This window comes from Rosa chinensis, chromosome 7, assembly GCF_002994745.2.
Source record: "Rosa chinensis cultivar Old Blush chromosome 7, RchiOBHm-V2, whole genome shotgun sequence".
Taxonomy (NCBI): Eukaryota; Viridiplantae; Streptophyta; class Magnoliopsida; order Rosales; family Rosaceae; genus Rosa; species Rosa chinensis.
Window position 1 is genome coordinate 49,919,949 of NC_037094.1, and position 6,072 is coordinate 49,926,020.

Consider the following 6,072-nt stretch of genomic DNA (forward strand, 5'->3'; position numbering starts at 1 on the left):
AGAGCAACCCCTATCAATTCAAAGAAAATGGAAAAATGGACCGTTGGATGACATTATTACAATAAATTATGAGTGTGATAAAAAATTTAGCCAATTTCACCATATTTTCGAATCCGATCGAATTGGTCAACCGTTGTCACTTGTATGTTTTCTTGGTTGACCGATGGCATGACGACCGCGAAACGTGCTTATTTTTTCACATCACATCTGTAAATATTTCATCGATGGATGTGCGTGGACATAAGATAAAAATTTCAATTTTAATTACAAAGATGTTGGCCTATATTAATTTGCCTCCTAAAGTTATATGACTTGTATATTGCATTTAAATTGTTGAGGTTCATTTTAAAGCAACCATGAAGTGGAAAATGAATTTAGAGAAATCAACCGCTCGATTGAGAGATTGTAATGTTTTATGGTGATTGTAAAAAATTCAGCTAATTTGATTCTCGTTTCGAATTCGATCAACTAGGTCAAATTTAGTAACTCTTATAAATCTATATCTATATATCATACACTCCAAAGAGCAACCCCTATCAATTCAAAGAAAATGGAAAAATAGACCGTTGGATGACATTATTACAATAAATTATGAGTGTGGTAGAAAATTTAGCCAATTTTACCATATTTTCGAATCCGATCGAATTGGTCAACCATCGTCACTTGTATGTTTTCTTGGTTGACCCATGACGACCGCGAAACGTGTTTATTTTTTCACATCACGTTTGTAAATATTCCATCGACGGATGTGTGTGGACATGAGATAAAAAAAAAAAATTTTAATTACAAACACATTGGCCTATACCAATTTTCTTCCTATAGTTGTATGACTTATACATTACATTTAAATTGTTGAGGTTAATTCTAAAGCAACCATGAAGTGGAAAATGAATTCGGAGAAACCAACCGCTCGATGGAGAGATTGTAATGTTTTATGGTGGTTGTAGAAAATTCAGCCAATTCGGTTCTCGTTTCGAATTCGATCTTCTAGGTCAAACTTAGTTACTCTTATAAACTTATATTTATATATCATACACTCCAAAGAGCAAACCCTATCAATTCAAAGAAAATGGAAAAACTGACCGTTGGATGAGTTTATTACAATAAATTATGAGTGTGATAAAAAATTTAGCTAATTTCACCATATTTTAGAATCCGATCGAATTGGTCAACCGATATGTAGAATATATATATATATATATATATATATATATGCACTAATGCACATATTCTATATAGAAATATAAGAACTTCCACACACACACACACATATAGATACATATATATATATATATATATATAAACACACACACACACACACACATATATATATATATATATATATATCTATATTATATATATATATATATCTATATTATATATATATATATATCTATATTATATATATATATATATAAACACACACACACACACACACACACATATATATATATATATAAACAATATATATATATATATAAACACACACACACACACACACATACATATATATATATATATATATATATATCTATATATAAACACACACACAAATATAAATCTATATGTGTGTGTGTGTGTATATATATATTTATAAACACACACACAAATATCTACATATATATATATATATATATATAATATTTTACGGGCTTTTACGGGCCGGGCTTAGCGGGCCAACCCACTACCCACCGAGGCGGGCTTTTGCGGGCTTTTTAACGGGCCGGGCCGGCGGGCCTCCATCGGCCCACTTGACCCGCAGGCTTTTTGATGAATCCTATTTGGATCTGATGCTTGTTGGAATTGTTTTGGATCTGATGCTTGTTGGAATATATGATTTGAAGCTTTCGAGTTGTTTGACATTGATGGAGTGATGGCTCATGCATTATAGATGCTAAAGAGTTGAATGTTTCATGAGGTCTCTTGGATTTGAGATGACAGAAAAGAAAATTAACCAAATGATTATAAATATTGAATTCGAGTTGAATGTTGCTTAGGCCTCGCCGTTGAAAGTGGGGTCACCAGAGGAGGAAGAGTAGAAACCGGTCGAATTCAGGCCTCGTTTCTCTCTCTGTTTTTTTTTTTTTGGTTGGGTAAAATGGGGCAGAACGCTTGAAAGGAAAGAAAAATGAAATTTTTTATATTGGGGGGCAATATAGACGTTTTGAATTGATATAATTTCCTCTTTTTTTTCTTCAATCAAAGTTTAATTTGTTTAATTTTAAGAAGATTAGTTCCCATTCCGGTGACCTAAAGTTCTATTAGGGGGCAATAGAGATCTATTGTGGGGCAATACAAGTCTATTGGGGGGCAATAAACCTCTCCGACCCCATATGAGAACTCTAACAACCTCTTTGGGGGCTTCAAGTGAGATTTCATAAACCTTTGTTGCCCCCAATAGAGGTTTATTGGGGGGGGGGGGGGGTAATATAGGTTTATTGTCCTTCTATTGGGGAAATATAGGTTTATTGTCCTTCTATTGGGGAACAAGACGTGTATTGGGGGCAATAAACATTTCCGACGACCTATGAGATCTCTGACGGTCTCTTTGGAGACCTCTACCGAAGTTTTCAGAGAAGTCCAGTGGGCGGCTGCCGATGACCAGAATCTTGCCACCGTTGGCAAGAATCCTGCAACCGGTGACCGGAATCAGGCAAAAGTTGGCCGGAATCCCACAGACTCCGATCACCGGTGACCAGAATCTGGCGAAGTCTCCTATGACTTCTCTCTCTTCCATTCTCTCTCTCTCTCTCTCTCTGTAACAAAGTGGTGAGGGTAAAATAATCTTAAAAAAAAATAAAATTAATGGGGTATTAGGGAAGACCTCCTTAGAGTGTTTTGGATAAGGGAGAATTAAAAAAATTTAATGGGATGAGTGGGAAAAAAATCCCTAGAATTGGGGTAATTAATGGACAAAAACCCTTAATAAAATTGCATTTTCAATTCTCTATTGTCAATATAAGAAATACTATGGTACTAGATAAACACAGCGATACTTGAAGATGAAATTTTTCGAAAGATGTACCAGAAGATGAGCTTAGAAGATAAAGTTGGATACTAGATAAAGACTATGACACTAGATAAAGACTACATGAAAAACTAGCCTAGCCTAGCGAAAACAACAACATTCTAAATAACAACCTAATAACGTAATCAAGATAGTCTTGAGATATTACAAACCCTCCCAATCATCTGAGGTTTTGTCACGGATAGCTTTCTTTCTTTTCTTCCACCATGCTTTTGATTCTGGAGTCATTGTGCTAATGTCTTTAGCCATAACCCAATTTTCCTCCTTTTGGATTTCTGGTTATACTTTTTGTAGTTCTAGTACGTTGTTGCTTTTCCATTTCCATTTGTTACTGCCACTTGATGTGCTTTCTATTTTCTTTATCTCTGATACTTGTGGCCTCTCTACTAGCTTCACTATTGAATGCAATATTTTCCATTGCTTGAATATATCGATCTTGTTTTTTGCTAATCTTCCCCTTGAGCTTAGCATCTCTCTTTTGAGTCTTTCTTCCCGGAGGACTTTCTTCAGCTGGCATGACGACAAGTAAGAGAAGAGCTTATATACATGAAACCACTACCACCAACATTTTGTTGGCTATAGTCAAAATGGATACCAGGACTGTACTTAACAAACCAAATATACTACACTTCTAATCCCAGATCCAAGCCTACCTTCATGTCCCTAAAAAGTTGACCAGTACTACAGACAAGATTCACTCCATCTCCTTTAACCACCCTTTTGTTTTCTTCCTAAAACCTTTGTTGCAAGTAATTGACATGGCATGGCCAAGCAAAGCTAGCAGTGTTGCAGTGTAAATATGGTGGAAGGAGTTGAGATGATGCATCCTATATGTTGACCCTGATCCTAAAACAACTGATAAACAAGTCTATTCCAATCCCATTATGCAAAGTAATAACTGCTACATCTAATGCAGTGAATCACATCATGCAAAAGATAAAAGGTTTGACGAGAAAGCGATTCAATGTTAAAGTAACTAAATTGTAAAAGCCTAAAATTTGACAAGAACAACATAGAAGGGAGAAAAGGGCAGTTCATGCACCGGAAGTTACCAAAACATGCACATTTATGACATTTGATTTCCATGTTCATCACATTTATGACATTTGTTTTCCATGTTCATGTAGATTAATAAACAAAGAGTTGCAAACTAATGAAACTTAATTATTCAAATGTCCTTCATAATTTATAAACATCTCACGAGATAAAGTTGAAACTAATAAGCTACAATATCATGTATTTACTTGCCAGTTTTAGTCTGAAGTGGCCAAGTAACATCATCATAACCCTAACATAGTACCTTCTGAAAATTGAACTCTAAACACATTAGTACACCAAAAAACCCAATTATAAAAGAGGAAAGCTTACCCAAGACTCACAATAAAGGAAAGGATGCACACAGAGTACACCAAGTGTACCCAAAGCCAAACTCCGATCCTATAGTACAAACAAGATTCCAAACATGGAATTTATCACTAGAATCCTATCAGAAGGGCACAATACAAAATAGAGATTCAATATCAAAAGTATAAGCTCAAGTAATTTCATGACCCATAGCAAATATACACCCAAATCGCAGACAAAAGCAAACAAAAAATTAGTCAGAAATGAGACACTAGACAAATGAATATTAGAAATTACCTTTATCAGAGCAGCAAGAGTAAGATGACAAAGTGGTGTTTGGGTTATTGGGTATATGGTTTCAGATAAGGGTTTATGGGGTTTAGTAAGCTGTAAGTGACAGAAAGGGCGTGAGAGATTGGGAATTTGGGATAAAAGGTGAAGAGGAAGACTCTCGCACCTACAAGTATATGACAGTTCCGATTCAAAATTGGTTAGTATATAAAACTCCAAACAAACACGGAAAGCTAATAAAGAATTAGGATTGTCCATGTTGAGAATTAAAAAATACCACAAAACTTGCCTAACTTTATTGACCAGACAATAACACTTGTGCAACGTTTAAAAATATTCTAGAATAAAAAATAAAGCAATAAGGGCAACCTTTCTTTCCAGATCTAGTGCTTTGGAAGTCAAGCCTTCTAGCCATTGAACAATTTGTAAGCATAACTATGCTATAAGATCGTCCGCAAAAACTGGTAAGCCTCCAAATGTGATGTTGAGGGATACTGTCATGGGCAAGGTTCGAAAAATCGCTCGGCGCTAGTCTGGCCGTGGGCAGGGGAGGAGCGCCCAGGCGCCCAGGCGGGTGCCTAGGCGGCGCCTAGGCGGTTTTGTATTTCTTAATTTTTATTTTATTTTTATAGCTTTTATTTATGTAATTGAAAATATATAAACACTTAAAGAGTAATAAAATTGCATCTAGAATATTCAAATGTTAAAAGAGTCCTAAATAAGCATACATAAAACAATTGCAAGCCTAAACCTTTATCAAATATCAATTTAGAAGAAGAAGAAGAAGATTGATTATCAATTTATCAGTAACAAGAACTCAAGCAAAGATCAATTCCAATTTACCAATTCAAGGCTTCAAGCAATTATCAGAAGACAGAAGTTCAGAACAAGAAGAATGGAAGAATAGAACTTATATGTATACTAAATCCTGGAAAAATTGAAATTCAACTGCACATTTTAAAAAGAATACCATTAATCAATATTGTAATCATAAATAAACAAAAACAGAGATAAGAATCATACACCCAAGTTTTTCCTCAGCTTCAGTGTGCAATAACAGCGTCCCTGTCTCTAACCAATGCATAAAAGCAAGCAGTGAAACCAGAGTTTGCGTCTCAGACCTCCAATCACCATGATATCTAAACAAAAGCAACACATCAAAGCCAGTCCCAAAATCCAAACTAAAACTTATTCAACAATAACACACTCGCACTAACCTATAACACCTATACATACATTTCCTTTCTTTTTCTATCATAAAAAGAAACATGTAGAGCTCAAATTCCACTAGCCTATAACAAACACACTTCAATTTCCACGAAAACCCGAAAGCTCAATTCGCACAATTTCAGCGAGTTGATTGTAGAGCTCCTTCAGCACAATAATTTTAGCCTTTGGCTTCTCCAAAA

At 35.1% G+C, this 6,072-nt stretch overlaps 1 long non-coding RNA gene across 1 annotated transcript; it reads right to left on the reverse strand.

Annotated features, from left to right (window-relative positions):
• Nucleotides 1–2,996: 2,996 nt before the first annotated feature.
• Nucleotides 2,997–4,846, reverse strand: LOC121050481. Its single transcript, XR_005803107.1, has 2 exons — nucleotides 4,670–4,846; nucleotides 2,997–3,538 (listed from the first exon to the last, which is right to left on the reverse strand). It is a non-coding gene; the product is annotated as an uncharacterized LOC121050481 (long non-coding RNA).
• Nucleotides 4,847–6,072: the final 1,226 nt, after the last annotated feature.